A 22,171-nucleotide genomic window follows, 5' to 3' on the forward strand; every position below is an offset into this window, starting at 1 on the left:
ATCATATATATATATATATTATACAAAACTTTAGCAATGGATACAAAACAATTTTGTCTTAAAATAATACTAATACTAATAAGATGGAATTTGAAGTTTATCCTGATGATCTTGATCTGTTATTGGAAATAGTAAACGAATTGTTGAAATAATATGTGAAAAGTAATTTTAAGCTTATATTTAGAATGTAGTCGTCAATATGTATAACCTTCTCAATAAGTGCGTATATGTAGAATGATATTGAATGTTGTTATTGTTTCGGTTGCTAACCGAAAATATTCTAGAAACTTCGAGAAGGATCGACGATCGAGTGTGTAGTACGATTGGTGGGAGAATGTATATGTAAACACGGTGAAAAAGGCAGCGCAGGAACCTTTCTTGATTATTGCGATATAGACCGTCTTGTGTACTTCTTTAAATAAAAGTGATAAAATAGTATTTTCGACTTCTTTTCTTAACACGAACAACCAGTAGGAATAAGCCCGGGAGATGTACCTCAAGGGGAAACACAATCGGACCAATATGGAAAAGAATCGCTGCAATATTCTGAAGAACTGCAAATCTTTAAAGGTGGTTGCAACAACAGTATAATTGAACCAAAACCATTAATATGAGACCTGGATGAGCAGCATGAACCAATTATCATCAGTCAGATAGATGAAAGAAAAGAACCACATCCAACTAATACCAATCCATTAATTTTATCTTCTGGTAATGAAGATAAAGGTATGTAGATATAAATTTCTTTCTGATTTACTTTGACATATTTTTTCTTTCTGATTTCCTATTTTTTAAATTATTTACTGTATCGAAATAAAACTTAAAAATATTTCGGTCGTAATTATAAAAACGTACGCTTATTAAGATATACACAAGTTAGATATTAATAATATACAATAAGATTTTTAAGACTTTTACTTTTGATCAATTTTCAATCAGATTACTTTTTATTGCTGAGATGAGAATAAATATTGCGATAAAAATATGTCTCGGTGTTTTTTAATAACTCGATAAGTGATAAATTGGAAATGTCCGGAAGTAAAGGGAATAATAAAGAAATTATAGATTTTCTCTTTTAATACTTTTTAGTTGAAAGTTAATATATTGAAATAAAAATCTAGAAATTCGATAAGAATAATCAAACCCAAAACAATAGACTTTTTAAAAGTGTTTCGCTAAATCTTTGAATTCTTTTAAAATACATAGAATTTATTTTGTGCAAAAAATTGAGCCACGCTTATAATATTTTTTCATATTACAGTAACTGCAAAAAGAAAACGAATACGGACAGCATTTGACAGCCGCCAAATAAGAGTTTTAGAGGAAGAATTTCTTCGCAGCCAATACATTGGTAGATTAAAAAGAATACAGTTAGCAGAAAATTTAAATTTAAATGAAAGACAAATCAATATTTGGTTTCAAAATAGGCGGATGAAACGCAAAAAGAACGAACAAACGAGTGTACGAAACGAGAACTAGTTTACGTGCTACAGTTAACGTCAACATTGTTGACACGTAACAAGTATAATCTTTTTGTATCGTAATAATCCATAGCTCCCAAACTTTTTTGTCCTACCGCCTCCTTTCCAGAAAATAATATTACAAAGATCTCAGTGGAAATTAATTTTTGTAATAAAAAAAAAAAATTATACGAAACTTTAGCAATGGATACAAAACGATTTTGTCTTAACAACAAAACTAATACTAATGAGATGGAATTTTGATGTTTATTCCGATGATCTGGATCTGGTATTAGAAATAGTAAATGAACAACGAGAAGCAATAAGCCCCAAAGATGTACCTCAAGGGGAAACAAATTTGATTTTAAAATAGGCGGATTAAACACAAAAAGAACGATCAAACGAGGAATTGTTCAAATTCCTTTGAAAATACAGATGAAAAGAAGAAATTAAAGAAAAATGCGAAATTTAGAAGATTTAGAAAAAGAATTTCTAAGGAGCCGATACATTTGTAGAGTGGAAAGAAACCGTTTGGCAGACAGGCTAAATTTGACTGAAAGGCAAATAAAAATATGGTTCCAAAATAGGTGGATGAAATATAAAAAGGACGAAAATTTGCAAAAATTTTCAAATAACTTAGTTTAATAATAAATTAATGCATTTATATTATGTAGAAATCAATTTACTGTCATTGACATCATCGACTTGTTGTTATTATTAGTTATAAATTTTACAACGTTTTTACACATTTGTACACTTTTTTAAAATTTACAACATTTAACAATTTATTCTTTTAACGTTATGTAGGATGTATTAAATCTTTTATAAATGTTTTAAAGCGTAATTCATATGAATACGTTTATATAGCTTTTAATAGTTTTTATACCAAATCTATATATTATATGTATAGAATAAATATATACAATGAAATTTATAATATTTCTATATAGAATGTAATATTCTATTTTTAAACATTTTTAAACTGTTATATTTAGATTATATGTATGTAAATAAATAATACAAATGAATGCCTTAGAAACAACAGAAGAAAAGGAGAGATTAAAGAATCGACAGTTTTCTGATTCAAAAAATAAAATACAACAAACAATATTAGATGATATAGATTCGCCAGAATTTCTGGAAGATCCAAAAGTAGTGGAAAGATTTATAAAAACCTTGTAACTTTGTAACATATTATATATGTATAGAATAAATATATATAATGAAATTTATATTTTTTCAATAGAATGTAATATTTTATTTTTAAACGTTGACTATATTTAAATGTTTATAACAAATGAATAACTCTGGTTTATTAAAATTATATGTATAAAAATATGTAATATAAATAAATAATATAAATACAATCAATTTTCCTAAATATTATCTTTTTTCTTTTATATTATCACCTGTGGCTACGTGAGTTCTTACAAAGATCTCCGTCGGGACAAATGCATTATTTTGCATTAGAAAAATAGTGTACGTGCTACAGTTTACGTCAACATTGTTCACACGTAACAAGTATAATCTTTTTGTATCGTAATAATCCATAGCTCCCAAACTTTTTTGTCCTACCACCTCCTTTCCAGAAAATAATATTACTAAGCTCTGAGTATAAATTAATTTTTGTAATACAAAAATAAATAAATATTAATAAAATCAATTTTTCTAAGTCTTTTCTTTTTTCTTTCATATTATCAACGTCCTCTTACAGATATCAAACCCTCTCCCCGAAATGCACCTGCGTCAAACACCGCCGCCCCTGAATCGCTATTGCGCACACAAGCGGCTGATTGCGTCACTCTAGAACTGACTGAAACAAACAAATAGAAAAAAAAAAACATAAAAAAAAAATAAAATGAAAAAAAAACAAACAATTTTGTGTAAGAAAAGAATATTTTCTTCCAGTACTTTTCCTGATTATTGATGTTCCTTGGTCATCAGTCATTAGTCGCGCCGATATTTCAATACTTTTCTTATCTCTCACAGCAGGGATCCGTATTTAAGGAATTCCACTCGATGTTGTATCATGTATATATATATACCGTACACTTGCTAGAAATCTGTTCAGTCTAAAATTTGTACTTCGTGTACTAGGACTAGCGTGAATTCTAGTTACCTCTCGAAAAATTATAAGAAACTTTAAAAATGGATAGACTTAACAACAATACTAGTAATAATAATATAGAATTCAATGAGTATCCAGATGATTTAGACTTAATTTTACAAATAATATCCGAAGAACAAGAAGAAATAAGCCCGGGAGATGTAACTCAAGGGAAAAAACCATCAGACCAATATGGAAACGGATCACATCTTTTAACAAACTCCTATCAATTCGTTGGAAAATCGGAATATTACCAAAGTGAATTTATACAGCAGCAAGGACTATTGCCGACAGAATCAACGATAATTATTCAGAAAGATGAAATAATAGAACCACAACCAACTAATAACACAATGATAATTTCATCTTGTGTTCATGAAGATAAAAGTAAGTAAATATAAATTTCTTTTTGATTTACTTTGACATATTTTTTTCTTTTTGATTTCTTATTTCTTAAATTATTTACTCTATCGATATAAGACTTAAAAATATTTCGGTCGTAATTATAAAAACGTACGCTTATTAAGATATACACAAGTTAGATATTAATAATATACAATAAGATTTTTTAGACTTTTACTTTTGATCAATTTTCCTTCAGATTACTTTTTATTGCTGAGATGAGAATAAATATTGCGATAAAAATATGTCTCGGTGTTTTCTAATAACTCGATAAGTGATAAATTGGAAATGTCCGGAAGTAAAGGAAATAATAAAGAAATTATAGATTTTCTCTTTTAATACTTTTTAGTTGAAAGTTAATATTTCGAAATAAAAATCTAGAAATTCGATAAGAATAATCAAACCCAAAACAATAGACTTTTTAAAAGTGTTTCGCGAAATCTTTGAATTCTTTTAAAATACATAGAATTTATTTTGTGCAAAAAATTGAGCCACGCTTATAATATTTTTTCATATTACAGTAACTGCAAAAAGAAAGCGAATAAGGACAGCATTCGACAGCCATCAACTTAGAGATTTAGAAAAAGAATTTCTAAGGAGCCGATACATTTGTAGAGTGGAAAGAATCCGTTTGGCAGACAGGCTAAATTTGACTGAAAGGCAAATAAAAATATGGTTCCAAAATAGGCGGATGAAATATAAAAAGGACGAAAATTTGCAAAAATCTTCAAATAACTTAGTTTAATAATAAATTAATGCATTTATATTATGTAGAAATCAATTTATTATTGTCATTGACATCATCGACTTGTTGTTATTATTAGTTATAAATTTTACAACGTTTTTACACATTTGTACATTTTTTTAAAATTTACAACATTTAACATTTTATTCTTTTAACGTTATGTAGGATGTTTTGAATCTTTTATAAATGTTTTAAAGCGTAATTCATATGAATACGTTTATATAGCTTTTAATAGTTTTTATACCAAATCTATATATTATATGTATAGAATAAATATATACAATGAAATTTATAATATTTCTATATAGAATGTAATATTCTATTTTTAAACATTGACTATATTTTACATGTTTATAATAAAAGAATACGTGTTATATTTATAAATAATAAATAATAATAAGTACTTAAATAAGTAGTTTTGAGTTTATTAAAAATTACTTTGACGTAATTAATATACACATAAAGTTTAGAGTATTTCCTGTATATTGAACACTTATGTTTTTGTTATTGCTATTTGTAAATTATTATTATTATATTATCATCAAAGAAGCTATTTTAAGGTACACCGATAAAGACAATGGCGTTTTACTTGGAAAACGACGGAAATCCAGGAACGGTATCCTTTACTCGACGGCGTGTAACATATGCTTTTATCTAAATTAAACAGTGTCGGCGCGATTTTCATTTCCTGGCCTGAAGCCGGCGCTGATGTTATCCGTAGGATAGCGCGTCGCGAGAGCGTTGCTAAGGGTCGGGAAAGGTTTACCCAGCTACACCGAACCACCAAGTACCACTTCTCTCTCTCTCTCTCTCTCTCTCTCTCTCTCTCTCTCTTTCCCTCTTTCCCTCTTTCTGAAGTCTCACTCCACATCTCCGAGTATAGCTCACACCACGTTTCACCCTCTCGAAACCACCTCGCTCGAGTCCTCTCCCTTGTCCTTCTTCTTCTTCTTCTTATTCTTCTTCTTCTTCTTCTTCTTCTTCTTTGAGCTAGCTGCGCCTTACCCAAGCATCTCTCTATGCACGTTACCTTTTATCTCCCCATATTCTAACCAATCCCTTCATCCCCGATCTTTCTTCCTGATGTCGTCTATCTTACTCTCATACCATCTTTTTCTATCTCTCTTTCTGTCTCTTTATTTTATTATCCCTCACGTCGTCACCGTCTTGTTTTGTTTAACATTTAACTGTTAAAAGCACACCGACACTCATTTGACACCCATCAAATTATCTAAACTAGTAGTTGTCTTTTAAACGAGAAAACTTATCACGATTATAAGTACTTGACTTTTTTCTTCCTATTTGTAAATCATCATTTATTCAATTACCGACTTTTCCAACACTCAATTTTTACAAAATTCAAATGTAGTAATTATGAAAAACAATTATTCTACATCTTTTGTTAACTAATATAAATTTGATACAAAATTAATTGAATTTGTGCAAAATTGATAAAAAAAAGCATACTTTTAATAATTAAAAATAAGACATATTAAGACATTTTAACGTAACATTCAATATCGTAACTTTCTATTGATCAGGGATACGTTTGAGTTCTTATAATAGAATGAATATCGATGAACGAGATAAAAAAAATGTATTAAAAATACAATTTAATTATTAATGATTACATTAGTTGCACGGACAAACGCTCAAAGTCCTTTCATCTTTCTGCTTCCCCCGTGTCTCTGTCATTTTCTCTGTGTGTGCGTACCGTCCAATCCTCTCATCTCTTCTCTCCTCTCTCTTCTCCTCTCCTCTCTTCTTACCTCTTCCTGACGTCAGGGGCAACCCACAGTCAGACCCCGTCAAACTTTCAGATTACATTATACAAAAGCGGAGATACGGCTCTCCATTTCCAAGCTCCTGTCTCGTCCGTATACGAGTAACGCTATTGGTGTACGTGAAAAGTATGAGTCTTGGGGAAAATCTCTCTTTCTCTCTCTCTCTTTCTTTCTCTTTCTAGCTCTCTCTTTCAATCCCCTCCATATCGAAACTTCTAATTAGAAATGGCTTATCCTTCGAGATACGAGGGCAGATTTCGGAGCGAATCGATCCAAGGATCGGCTCTTCATATTGATTTTGAGCCTATTTAAAAAGTAACTGATATTTCCCCCTCATCACCTTTCCCTCCTTCTCCTATCCCGCAATCCATAAATTTGCAAAATCGATACAAGCTATTCAAATTTGCCTAAATGTCTTTCAATTTTTAAATCTCATAATAATATATATTTAATACTTTGCTTGGAATTATTATATTAATAATAATTATTCGATTGATTCTCCCTGTATCAATATCGTCACGAATTTTTCGAATAACCAAATAAATCGATCAAACTTCTCCCTTATTATTTTTAAATTTAATCTTTAATTTTAATCTAACAACAAAAATTTGTAGTCTGTTGAATCGTCCATTTGAAAGGATAACAAAAAAAAATCTCTCTTTTTGTGCAGTCACCCAGCAAGCCAATCGTTATTCGTGAAAAGGTCCGAATCCTGTATCAAGGATGAAAATGAGAGACGATCTCGATCGGAGGACACAGAAGAAACGACTGAGTATTATAGGTCGTTCGTAGAAGCGATTTTATCCGAAAAAGAATGAAAGAAAGTAAGAAAGAAAGGAAGGGTGTGTGTGTGTGAGAGAGAGAGAGAGAAAGAAAGAGAGAGAGAAAAAGAGAATAAAGGCTAGGATCGTTTCTTAGAAAGAAAGATCTAGCCTTCTCCGGTTCGAAGCAAGAAGCAGAACCACGGATATGACGTGTTTTTATCGGCTGAACCTGAGCGAACTCTGTGGAAGAAGGCCGTCAACTTCAAGCCGGATGCCGGAGATCCTCGCGAGCAGATAGAAAAGGCATCCCACTTTTATACTCTGGAGGTTAAAGTTTAGGAAGTTATTTTGACTTTGGGAGCTTCAATGCCCCTACCACTCTCTTTACCCCTTAACCCACCCCAATTTAACGTCACCGAACCAACCCCGTCAGCTCGATTGACGTCCCGCGTCATAGTCACCCTCGCGCCGTGAATCTTACCACCCCACTCCCCCCTCTTTCTTTCTTCTTCTCTTTCTCTACTTTCAGCTATCTTGTTTGTTCTCTTTTTCCTCATTCCCGTCAACCTCGGCATCTTTTTCACTCGACGTTCCATTCCGTAAAATTTTGTTATTCCCTAAAATCCTGTATTATGTTCAACGTGCTATCGATTGATTTTACTTGGTTTTTTTTTTTGTTTTTTTACTTTTCTATTTTCGTTTTCTTTTTTTTTGTAAATCAACTTTTTCAGAATACAATTTTTAATTTCAGTATTGTATCGTATTATATTGTCATTATTGTGTTCCATTGGTTGCAAGACTCCCGTTTTCACTCCACTTTACATAGTTTCTTATTGTATTTATGCATTTGTTTTTTTTTTTTTTTAATGTTAGTAATAAGAATGAAGAATTTTATTTATAGTAAAATATATTAAATACCATTTACATTAAAACAATCGGGAATGATTTTTTTGTCGAGAGATTTGGGAATAATTAAATGAAATTAATTGAATTAGAAAATTTGATGCTTTGTATTTTTTGTTACTAAAAATAATTTCTATTAGAGATTAGTTTTGTACATTTTTTTTTATTTTTTTTTTTTTTTATTGAAGTCTAGAAATTTATTTTCTATTTTTACCTGATTCTACTCATCCCTCATTCTTGTTTTATTTATTTTAGTCAACTTTATGACCAAAAGTTAGTCGCATACAAAATCAGTGAGTTATCGTAGTTTACGTAGAAGTTGGGTCATATTCTAATGAAACAAAGAAGAAAAAGAAAAAAAAAAGAAAAATGAAAAAGTAAAAGTTTAGAAAAACGTCGACGTATCTATGATCAAAAAATCCAAAACAAATAGAAAGAGTTTTTTTAGTTTTAATATCGAATATATCAAACTAAACTTTACTCAATAATAATGTCACATAAGTAATTTTTTTATTCAAAAGTCTTCGATGCTTATCTTTAATCGTTCAAAATGATAAAATAAACAATAAAAATTCTTATTATGATAAATTATAGAAAAATAACGTAAGTTAATTTAATCAATCGACTGAGAATTTGAATGGCAACTGTTTTAATCATTGGACTCATCGATCTTATCTACTTAAATATATGTATGCATATACATAAGTAAAAAAGAAAATTATTTACGTAATGCTATTTCTCGTCTCGATTCGTTGCACTTGTCCATCCACGATGTATACTTTTATAGCGTCTCTTGGCCTCACAGAAGAACGAAAAGAAGGCGGAGGGGGAGGAGAAAGAGGAAGGTGGTGATGGTGGTAGTAGTGGTGAGAGTTGGGGGTTGGAGAGAATCGCTCGCGCAACTGATGATATATTATCGGGCGCTGTTTGCACTTTGACAACATCGCGGGGCATAAAAACGCTGACTCATTTAAAGCGGCCCCCGGGATTGCCGGCGCGTACTTTGGGTGGAAGCACCGCGTGCCACCCCATTCCTCCCACCCACCCTCCTTCCTTTTTTTCTCATCCCTTTTGCCCTCCTTCTGGCCTTTCTCGTCTCCTTTTTCTCTTTCTCTCTTTCTCACCCTCTCTCTTTTACCCATCCTTCCAGCATCCCGTGACTCTCTTTTCTTCCGCACCAACGGCAACCGGACTCATCCTTTCTTTCTCTCTCTCTTTTTCTTTTTATTTTTTTGTTTTTGTCTTGCTCTCTCTTTCTTTTTCTTTTTCTTTTTCTTTTTTCTCATGGTCGATTCTACAGCAACCGTTTCTTTCAAATCTTCTCTTTTCTTTTACTTCGACTACCCCTCCCACACCACACCCTTTCCACTTTCTTTCCTTCTTTCTTTCGTTTCTTCCTTCCTTCCTTTCCTTGTTTTTTTTCTCTTCCCTTTTCTTCCTTCCTTCCTTCCTTCTTTTTTACCTTCGTTTCTCTCTACTCGATACTCCTAACTATGTGCGGTGGTGGTACGTAACGATCGTTTATAATTGCGATTTCTCGTATAATTTTTATTAAGACTAATTAATTGCAACGGCTTGTATAATTTCATTCAGGCAAACGTTACGCCCACGCAGGCGTTGCCTTCTTCTTATAAATTGGTTGGAATGTTAAAGTCGGCCCGATGAAACTTGAATCGTTTTTCTCAAAAAAAAAAAAAAAAAAAAAAAACACAAGATGAAAACAAAAAATAAAAAGGGGAGTTTTACTCTTTGCGATGATCTTTATACGTTCAGAGTAATTCATTTCTTTCTTAAATTATTCAACGACTAATTGTTTGAACTAATTTATTTGAGTTTATCGATTAAAATATTAGGTTATTCAATTTTATACGTGAGATTACCTAAAATTCAAAAAAAAAAAAATAAAATAAATGTCTATTAATACATTCTTTGAACATTAACCAAATGAAATTTGTATGTAATAATTTAACAGTAACATATAGCGAATTATAAAATATTTATTTACAGGTACGCTAATTACGTGTGTATTATGGGAAAAGATTTTAAAATTCATACGTTGAAAGCATATCTGACAACTAAAAAAACAAGCTCGCAAAACTGACCGAACTAGAAAGTTAAGATAAAATAAAAATCAGTAGATAGGAAAGGGGAAGAGCAGTTGAAATGTGGGTCGGGATACTGCTTGGAGTGGATTCGTGGGGTATTCAATAGGGTAAATGGGGTATTGCATATTAAATACACGGATGGGGGAACATAGAAAGAGATAGAAAGAGATAGAAAGAGATAGCGAGAGAAAGGGATGAAGGCAGAATGGTTCCAGGCCGAAACGTGTGGAGCAATGCGTGTAAGCTTGATGCGGTTATTGATTACAGCCCACTGTCATTGACGGCTCGTCACGTGGAAGCTGCGACCGTTTTTTTTCCTTTTTCTTTTCTTTACGCATTAAAACCCCTATCAAAATTGCAAGAGATCACCAATTTATGAACAAAGAACCACCTGCCAGGAAAATAAAATTTACTTACGCTTCTCCTATATCCTTAAAGAAGCACTTATTAATACTCTATATATTTCTATTTGTTTTTCGATTGTACATTAAGATTGTTAACTAAATTACTTTATTGATGGTTATATTATATATATATATATATATATATATATATATATATATATATATATATATATATATATATATATATCAATTGGCTAAGATCTTCACCCTCTTTTCTATCAGACGAATTATTTTATAAGATTATTTCTTAATCTATTAGAATAAGTGATCGTCTTGTACATATATTCTATTTCTAATTGAATACACTGATACGAATTATTATTAAAGTTATTGCTTACTATAAAAATCGCTCGTATAAACATAAACGAACATTTGTATAGAAATTTGTAAAGAATCATTAACAGAACGTTTTAAGCCAGATGCAAGGTTGAGAAGAGAAAAAAATGTATGCGCTTTTTGTTGAAGAGATATTTGAAAAGGAACACGAGTCGTTTCCGCCATCGTGGCAGCCAAGTGCGAAAGATAGCATAGACAGGAACAGGAACGGTAACGGTAGCAAGAGTAGAAGCTCGGAAGACAGACGGACAGAAGGAGAGTTCCCGACGATGTGTCCCCAAAAGCCGTGGAGCTCAGCGTTGAGTGATGGCCGCTCAGTCGACCTCGTAACCGGCGCCATACATCATTCAAGATGGCTGGCTGGCTTCTCACGCTGCACGGAGAGAGACAAGGGTGACAACCCTCCCGTCTCTGCTTGCTACTTTTGACTGGCTACGTCCACGCCTTCTCTGATAATCGCGTTAAGGAGATATCCATCTTGGATCGACGCTTCTTCGTCTTCCATAAACTCCATTAGCTTTCAGAAAAAAAGACAAGAAGGGAAAAAAAAACAGAAAGAAAAAAAAATAGAAGTCGCGTGTACTTTAGTTTTCTTTCTTTTACCTTTTTTCTTGTTACACTTTAAGGGAAGTTAAATACACGAGTTTGTGTATCATGTAATTTTGATATACCTAATTTGTTTTTTTTTCTTTGTTTTGTTTAAGTTTCTTAATTTTGAAAATTCGTCTTAATTGCTAAAATATTAACAGAACTTCTTCATCTAATTACTATTATTGTTTTAGATACATGAATTTTATGATTCAAATTAGATATTTATATTGAAAAAATTCTACTTAACTTAACTAGCTAATATTTTTTAAATAAAATGAGACACAACATACGAATACACACACACACACACACACACACATGCAATATTGAAATTTTGTATTAAGGTTTTTCGTCTATACTATATTTAAGCAACAAAAACAACGAAACTTTCTTGCGGTACCATCTATCGCTCAGAAAATATTTCTCCAAGAAACACGTGTTGGTACGTCGGTAAGGTAAATTTTGTTTACAGGGATCTACCTTTCCCACTTGAGGTCTTTTCGATTTTGAATTACTTTAGATAGTTTTATAATTTATAGGAATCACAGAATTTAACTACTAAATCTTTCGATAAATAATACGTAAAAGAATAATAAAGTGAGAAAGATTTGAAATACTCGACGTAAGGTCTCTGACTCGTAATAAGCAAGAAACGACAAAAGGGATGACAGGATGCGAATACGACAAATGGTATAAAATGCACGAAAATTTAATTAAACTGCCGCGAAAGCGTCCCTCTTCTCAAGGGGGAGAAAAGCACGAGCGTTATTAATATAATACTGGTCCGCGCGTTCATATTTTCGTTCTTAACACCTAACTGTGGTTCTTCTTTCGTTAGATACTTTCTACGTTTCATTAGTTTTTCTTTCCTTTTGTATCATCGACCAAAATATTTTTTCTTCCGTCAGGTCGCAATATCCCTTTTTCAAGAGAATTTCTCTTAACATATTATGTTTCTAAATAGATACCTGTGTACGTATATATGTATATATTTATGTATGCATGCATGTGTGTAATATGAATTTCTAAAACAAATGGTTATACGTTTATAAAGACAATAACCCTCCATAGCCTATCTATCACACGTCCGAGTAATATTGGCGGATCCGTCGGACGTAATATTGAAATTGTATTTTTTCGTAATATGAGAGTTATTTATGAAACGTAGCAGACAATATAGGAACGATATCGACTTGTGATGCCGAAGAAGCTCGAGATATGATGTAACATGATACGAGGAGAATCGACCTCCTACGAATATATAATATAATATAAAAGCTTGTGATAGAAAGTTTTTCTAGATATATACAATATATACTTTGGCTATTTACTATCAATACCAGTTTGTAAATCCTTCCATCTACACGCTCCGAATTTTCGCGTTCTACGTTTTATTACTAAATTTTGTAATTTGTGAATAAATTAACATCATTTTGTCGATATTATCAGAAATAATATTTCCGTAAAATATATTAAACATATAAATAATTATTTTCGTAACATTGAGATGTTTAATTTGTATGGATTTATTTAAAGATGTAAAATATTTGTTAAGTTCTACACTCGACTTGTCAGATAGTCTCGAGTACTTAAAAAGAAGCTGAAAAAAATGATACATATAAATCTGGATAGATTATTAATCGTATTTATATTGCATGCATCACCGCAAATGGATCACAGTGCGTTTATAGTTTTATTATCCTAAATTAAAATAGAAATCATCAAATATATTTAAAAAAAATATATATATATATATAAAAATATAATAAAATATTCAAATAAAACTTATACAAATATTTTTCATTTATCCAAGTATGTACTGAATACTCAAGTACCCAACTGATCACGTATGTTATAATTTAAGTACATATTACATTGCAAATATCGCGATTTTTTGGTTCAAATCTATTAATAAACAAAGAGGAAAAGGCTTCGGCTGATAAGTTTTTGAAGGTGTAACAAACGTGAATTCGTGAACGGTAGCAACGTGTAACATGTACCGTTAGAGAACCGAACGAAGCGACAGCTGTTCACCGGTTGGCTGCGCTATTCGATTGTCTCGCTCTTGATGATTGATGAACCTTCGGGGTTACTCGTAGTCGTCTCCGTTCGTTGCCTTGACTTCGCCTTCAGTATTTTCCTTCTTTTCCTTCTCTACGCTTTTTTCCTTTCCACGATTTCACCAACGACCTCGTCGTCCCTTGCCTATGCCTTCTTTTTCAGACTCCTCGTCGCGAGAAATTACGGAAAGGTATATCGGCAACTTACTACTTACGCTTTTCCCTTTTTCTGCTTACTTTTAATCGCGAAGATTACATTTTTCATAACTTTTCAAAGAAATAAAAAGACAAAGCTAAACGCAAAAAACCAACTACGTTTCTTAGTTTCATGCGATATCTCGTTAATGCGTTTTCAATCGAACGGGCTAAGATAAGAAGCGTGGAAATGTTTTACTAACGTGAAAATATGTTTCTTCGAACTATTTTAATTTTTTATTTTTTTTTTGTTAATGAAAGTATAATCATTTAAATTTAGAATAATAATTTAGGAACACACTATATCAATCATCAAACTTACAGTTGGTTCAATCTTACCGCGTAAAACGTCGAGATGAAATTTTCTTTAAAAAACCAATTCATTTTTATTGTTTGTTTTACCACTTGAATAATAAAACATTTGATCACTCCCGAGATAATGTATGTATAATTATTACACATTATTGAACACTTTTAAATAAGTAAAACCAATGGTAAAAGACGAAACGTTGTATCGTCTCGAGCAAAAATGAGCCAACTAAAAACGCATTGATGTTGCGAGTCAGAATTGAGAGGATGGGAGCAGGATGAGGGAAAGAGTGGAACAGAGTCGTACTGAATGACGCCCTACCTGGTCTCCAAACTCATAAATCATTTCGTTCGTAATACTACCCCTCAGGATTTTCCTACGGCATATTCCCGTTGCTCAGCGAATAGCCAACATCACCTGGAGGTTCGCTTACAAGAATAGACGATAGAAACAGTCGAAGTATAACGAAAAAATATCAGGTATGATTTTTATGTTGTTTAACAATTTCATTCGATCCAACTAAATTTGTTTTATTTATAAATTTGTCCGTTTCATATTTTTTTACATAATTATTATTTGAATTAAAATTATTTTAATAGAAGAATCATTGACAATACAAACGTAAAAAGATATGTTTATTATAATCGTAAAAATAGTTTACATATTACAAAAAATGTTGAAATGTTCAAAGTCTCATTTTTTCAACACGTTAGTCAAAGTGAAAATAGTGAGATAAGTTATGTATATTTTGAGAAACACATAGTTTGATAAATTATACTAAACGGCGAATTGTTACGTGAAAGATGCATGCTTCGTGCGAGAAATCGATGGTCCACGCGTAAAACGTAAAATTAATGACCGGCCTTTCGCAGGGAGTCGGCCCTAGGAGTTGTGGATCCCATTGGTGGGGGCAACCATAAATTTCAACGCACAGATTCGAAATGATCCCCTTTATTGCACGAAACTCTGGGTTAGTTCTGTTACGATCTGCCTCTTGTACGGTCACGACGTCCGAATTGAATCGTCTTGGACTTTCTTCGTCTTCCTTTCTTCCTTTTTTTACTTTTGTTGTGAGAAAAAAGTGATTCTTTCTTGTAAGATTGTAAACTTTAACCACAGTGAAAAAAAAAAATAACACAAGAAAATATTCAGTGGGTTGAAATCGTGTTAATTTAATATGAACAATTTATTGTAATTGTAATTTCTTATAAATAATCGTGCATTATAAGTTTTTTTTGATAAAAAATTGTTATTGTGATTCGATCTGAAAAAAATATAATGGTAAGTGCGTATTTATATAGTGGCGAACAAAATTTTGAATATTGAGGGAACCACGGAAGTTGAATTTGGCGTCATCCCTCGAATATTTTGTTAAACTTTCGAGCTTTCAAAATATTCCAAGAGATGACACTGTGTTATTAAATTGTGTTGAGGCTTCTTCCAGTTTGCCGCTAGACGTCGCAGATCGCATGTTTCTTCAGAACACTGTGTACACAGAAATATATAATCTATATATAAACTTATATTTCCCCACTTCGAGCATATTGGTATGGTTTAGGGCAGGGTTCACGTTTGGTCAGCCCTTTCTGATAAATCCTCGTACAATGAATCTAGAAATAAGTTACATAGGTAGCAACCAATCGATCATCATCTACGCCATCAAAATGCTATATATTTTTTTTTTGTAGCTACAAAATTGACCAATCTTTGCTGTAAGCGTAACACGATATTTACCCCTCTCTCAAAAATCATTCTACATAAAATTACAATCAATTGCCATACTCATTAAAATTCATTTGAAGTTCCAAGTTAATAGTTTAATTCCTATTTTTATCAATACAAAAATATTTTTCCTTACGTCACTAAAAAATTTCAAAATTCTTGCATATTCATTAACAAACGATAATAGAAAATATTGGTATATTCCAGAGAGATATGTTCAGTCTGTTTGATATACAATAGAAGTATAGATTTTTCTAGATAATTCTTCAAATACTCCTTCTCGTCTTGGAATTTCAATAAACCAAAAGTAACATTTTCAATTCGGAATTTGATGAAGAAATAGAAGTAGGTAGTTTTATTCACGACACCCAGCAAATACTGCAGCCATTTTATATAGATTGCAATGTATTGATCGTCTCCGGCAACAGCCGACATTGTATGTAGTATCAGAATGACAGGCTGGCAGATGGAATCGCGTCCAACCCCCTCCTTTCACCCCATTCTATCAACGATCTATCCCCATGATCCAACCCCCTTTGAATGCTTTGGACTGCCTGCCAACCCCACGTCTCCGCCTATGCTTTCGTTTACGTACGTGTACTCTCACATTTTCACATACGCACACATATACATTCATATATACATATATATATATACTCATATACAGAAGCATTACGTATATTTTAACCCATAAGACCACGTAGCTACGCTTCCATTCCCATCATTCTATAGCAACGTTGTTTTCCCGTATAGAAACATACTTTTTTAATTAATCTTGTGCTCTATATATATATATATATACCCAACACTAGCTTTACTCTTTATGACCCTTCGACGAGAAACGAAGTTATTGGATCGTGTTGGTCGTTCGGTGAACAACGGTATTAAAGTGAATGTATCGATGAAAAAAGTAAGTGCGATTGGTTCTGAGAATATACAATACCTATATACATATATGTGTACCTTTCTTTTTTTTTTATTGACAAAATAGTAGGAAAATTTATACGTGTAATTTATTTTTTTATAGAACTCCTATAAAAATATTTCATCATACTTTTATATTCGAAATTATTTTTTATTGCAGCGTCAACATTTATTCTAAAATTTCATTACTATTTTAATTTTTGTTTACAAATAATTTATTTGCAAATCTTATAAATCATTTTCCAATTGCATTGTATAAATTGTATAATTAAAATATGTGTTTATACTTATCACGAATAAGGGGATGCATTTTTACAATTTTATATACACATGTATTGTTCTTTTCTTTTTTTTTTTTTTTTAATTATTATAAAATATATTGTCAGTTGAAAAATTTCCTTTCTTCTTGAATGAAATCCCTTTGGCGTTAAAAGACATGCGATAGATTACTCTGGCAAGACCGCGATAAGGTGTTTGCGTTCGCATCCACTTCGTCTTGACAAATGATCGTTATCTTCCGTTCTCCCGTGCGTCGTCGCGTAGAACATGGAACGCGACTCTGTAGCGTTGGCGCTTTAGGAAACGTTCGTTCTTTCCTTGAAATTCAGTAGGACGCTATTAAGCTGTAAACGGGGCTCGACTTGAACATGGCTTCTCTGCAATTTATTAATGGCTTCGCGTTTAAAGCGACGAGTTGCTCGGTTAAACGATCCTAGCAAGAAGTCGTGGGGAAAAAATAATGACAAAGTTCGAGTTTCCCATTAAACATTTTATAACCTTCCATTATTTATTCTCTTACTTTTCAACAATTTTTATTCACTTTGCAAACATGCGTTCCCCTATTTTTTCTTCCATAAAGAAAAATAAAACGTTTGTTCTTGAAAATATTGTATATACGTTTAAATATTAAATAATTTGCAACGATCGATCTTATTTTTGAGGATTAACAGTTATCTCGTTGTATTTACTAGATGATGTGTCTTGAAATATCCGAGTTAACATTTAAACATATTATTAACCAATCACGAGTATACTTTTGTTTTAACATTGAAGCTACTCATTTAATTATTCAATTTTAAAATAGTACAAGTGGTTATTTATTTGATTTTCATAATGTTCACTTCAATTTCGATATAGCCAAATTTGTCAACATTTTAATTATCTTGATTCAATGATTAACAGTGGTATTATATAATAAAACGCATTAGGGATAATTATCTACAACATCTGGTCAATAATGTATTAATTATTTTTATAGATTCGTGAATTACAAAATTTGATCGAATATAAATGTCTACGCGAAACGAACATCAAAGAAGTTATTATAGCAATCGACGATAAGTTATATTAATGGAACGATAAATCAGCGTGAAAATATGAAGAAGTTTGAATTCGAATGTCGTCTGGCTAAAGAGCTTTCCGTCGGTGCGATTCTGTTTGAGGTGAAATTCGCGAGAGGAGCCAGAAGCACCATTAGGGGGTGGTTAAAAGAGGATGAAGGATAGAGGATGAAAGGCTGTCTACTGAACTCTCATGGGGAAGTTTTGCGGATGAAGGGTCCAGCCTATCTTGAACTCGACACAGTGATTCCTTCTTTTTCTTTTTCTTTTGCTTTTTTTCCAGCTCTTTTTTTTCTTTCCTTTCTTCTCTACTTTTTTCTCCTTTTTTTTTCTCCCGTCCCTTTCGATAGTTTTACTCATATCACGCACAGCCCTTATCATTTTCAGATGCTGTTATTTTCATCCAACTATTTTTCTCCTATCTTCTTAATCTTTTGCGATCTATTTTCTCTCTCTCTTTCTCTCTCTATCTCTCCCTGTATTCGTTCCAAATACGCGTATATTTAATTTCCTCTCGAAATTAAGAGAACGTCGTTTATTTTTTTTTTCTAAATTTTCCATTCTGCTGAACGTAATTTTTCTGTTTTTACTTTTTTTTTAAAAAGAACAAAAAAATACTGAGTTATTCTTACGAAGAACTTTAAACCCTTTCATTTAAAGTCCAACTTATTTTAATATCACGGGCCAGTCGTTTAAGTTTTTATTACACCTACCACTGTTACCTTACCTTATTTTACGATCTCTCGTATACGAATTGGAGAAATGTATCTTTTAATTTATCGAATTACTTAGTAACGTTTATAATTTTTGTTATTATATGATATAATTTATGAGACAAATGTATACAATTATTTTCTTAGTATTTAATTTCAAACATTAAATTAAAGATCGAAGAAAGATGATATTAATTTTGTTTGTTAAAATTTTGTAATTAATATGAACTATCTAAGGATAGGATAAAATGGAAGGCAAGAATTTCACGTAAAAGGAAATTGAAAATAAAGAAGATGGTGAAAGAAAAGAGAGTCTTATTAATAGATAGGATTTAGCATTTGTATTCTTGATGAGTGACGAATGCGGGTCGGTATTGGGACGCTAGTAGTATAAAAAAGGAAATCGACTGGTGACAATATTATTATTCTAGACGCAAGGCCCGGACGTTCCTTCCTTCTGAAGCATTCCACGATAGGATGGATACTGCCAGTCGAAGACCGTGCTTCTTTCCAGTCGTGCGTTTCCACCACATACGATCTAAACGAGATATATCTATCTAGCGAATCGCGTTAATCACAAGCATAGGTATGCTCATTTTCATCATTATTCCTAAATTAGTCATAACTCTTATATCAAACACTAACATCACTTTAAAAATGATCTCAACAATACTATCATAAATAATTACTTTTTATATTACATTTAAATATATCGGATCATATTTAAATTATAAGATGAAATTGAAGAAACAAAACGAATCTTTACAAAAAAAGTTAATAATTAGTATGTCAAATTTTGTTTTGATAGTGTCGAAAGAAAAGTTGGTGCTTAACAAAATTATGATATTTTTGTTTGAACGTTGAAATGAATTGTTGGAGAATAAATAATTAGTAGCTCAATTATAATTGTTGATAAAATTTCGTTGTGATAATCGACTAATTGGTAAAATGAAAATTGGCTATTACCGTGAGAGGTAATGCCTCTCACGAATTAATCAATAAATGCGAAGCTACTGCGTTTAACGCGTTAACGTAGGTATGCTCGTAAACGGCGTCCGTCTGGGAACGCAGACGCGCCGTATCATGGCGGAACATATTTTCACGAGCACCTGTCTATTTGTCGGGCGTAGTCTTGACGTCTACGACAAATAACTTTAACGTGGGATGTCGATGAGACATCTCTTTATACTACAGTAATAGAACTAATCTATATTGATTAGGTCCTCTCCAACTAACCATCTTTAACCAAACAAAATTTCTGAAAATGAATAATTTTATGCAAAGGAAAAAAAGTCATGTTTTAAAAATTAACATTAAAAACGAGTAATAATAATAAATAAAATTATAAATATGGAAAGTTCTTTTATATTATTATGTTGTAGTACTACATAAAAAGTAGAGAGAACAAATATTAACATAAGATAATAAATGGTGTGTTAAAAAAATAATAAGAATAATAATATATTAGTAATAATAATAATAATAATAATAGGGATAATTTAAATTTGTACTTTTTTTTTCTTATTTAAAAGAGTCGTCAAGAAAAAAAGGGAGGAAAAAGAAAAGCAAAAAGGAAAGGAAAAAGGAAAGGAAAAAAAGAGAGGGAGATGTTCGGTAAAAAAAAAATCGAACAGATGATTCGAAGAAGAAAATGCATTTGACTGAGAGTCCTGGTAAACCGAAGGAAGACGTATTGCACGTGAGTAGTAGAGTACGACGAGGAAAAAAGGTCGTTGAGTGGCATACTACGAGGGGATGATGCTATGACGAGATGAATGGAGCATCGGCGATTTATCGGACCGGCTTGTGCGTTCTTTTATCGGTCTACCATTTTCCCACTAAACCGTTATGCTTCGACATCTAATTCTTTTTCGGATTTTTCAAATGCTTTTCTACATTTGCTTATTATTAGCATAATCCTTTACGTTTACGTTAGTTTTTCTTTCTCTTTTTAATACTTATTCTGCAATTAATTAAATTCCTTTTTTGCGTAAGTATTCTTTCGTAGATAAGAACGAGTAATATTTTAAAATTATATTATTTCATTAATTTCATTAATTATATTTTAATGAAAATATTATGTTATTAGTATTATAAATAATATTAAATTTTTTACTTTAACAAAAACATCTAACAGAATAAATTAATAATTGAATTGAAGATAGATTTATTAAAAAAATATTATTTTTAAAACATCGATTTAATCATTCAATTGTTGAGAACATTTTTCGAGATAAATACTCACACGCATATCAAAAAATATATCTGTCAAAAAATCTAGTTTAATATTATATATATATTAGAAATAACATAATATTGATTTTCCCAAAAAATGGACGAAAATAAATTAAAAGTTATGCCAAAGTAGTTAAGAAAAATACTAAATAATATCTTTTTTGACAAGGATTTATCTGAACTGTCATTCGCAGCGAAATTCTTTGAGTTAGGTAGATAGACGTACACCAAGTGGTATGCTGGTAAAAACTCCTACTGGTACTTTCGAAGCGAAACACGAAATCCAAAGCCCGGTCAAGAATTTCTTTCGGGCGGTGACGCCTATCGCTTATTCTCCCTCTCTCTCAATCTCTCTCTCTCTCTCTCTCTCTTTCTCTGTCTTCCATTTTGGAGAAAAATAAGAAGAAAAAAAGAATATGGCTGTCTATCTTTCGTTCTTTTCTTTACCATATATATGAAGATCGTGTTCTCTCGTTATCTTTTAATTCATCTCTATTGAACATTTTCTCTTTCTCTTTCTCTCTTTGTCTCTCTTTCCTTTTTTTTTTCTTTTTACTAAGCTTTTGTAACGAACCCTTGGATAGTACAACGAACACGCGAATTTCTTAACATTCTGTCTTCTTTTTTTCCCTGATCTCCATTTTCTTTCTCTTTTTATCTTTCTCTTTTCGCTTTCCCTCTCAGAGAGGGCTTTCTCAACATTTTCGTCTCCCAGTTTCCTCCCGTGTCAGCTTCCACCGCTTTTAGGAGCCGAGAGACGATCAATACGTCGCTTGAGAACGGAGAAGGAACGGAAGCTGCGTTATTGGGAGACGTTGAAGGCTACGGAAGGTGGTTCTGGAGGGTCAGAGGGATACCAAAGTGTTAGAGAGAAAAGAGAGAAAGAGAGAGAGAGAGAGAGAGAGAGAGAGAGTAATTTTTTCGTAGTAATCGAAAGAAGAGAGAAAGTTGCTTGAGCGTAGATATGCGCCTGGATGTGAACGCGAAAAGATGAGACGAAGGGTGGCCCGAATTTCGTCTCTTTTTCCTTCTCATTCTTTTTCTCCCTCTTTTTCATACACACACATATAC

The sequence above is a fragment of the Polistes dominula genome, unplaced genomic scaffold (genome assembly GCF_049000335.1).
Source record: "Polistes dominula isolate Pdom_NZ unplaced genomic scaffold, Pdom_raw_medaka contig_33, whole genome shotgun sequence".
Taxonomy (NCBI): domain Eukaryota; kingdom Metazoa; phylum Arthropoda; class Insecta; order Hymenoptera; family Vespidae; genus Polistes; species Polistes dominula.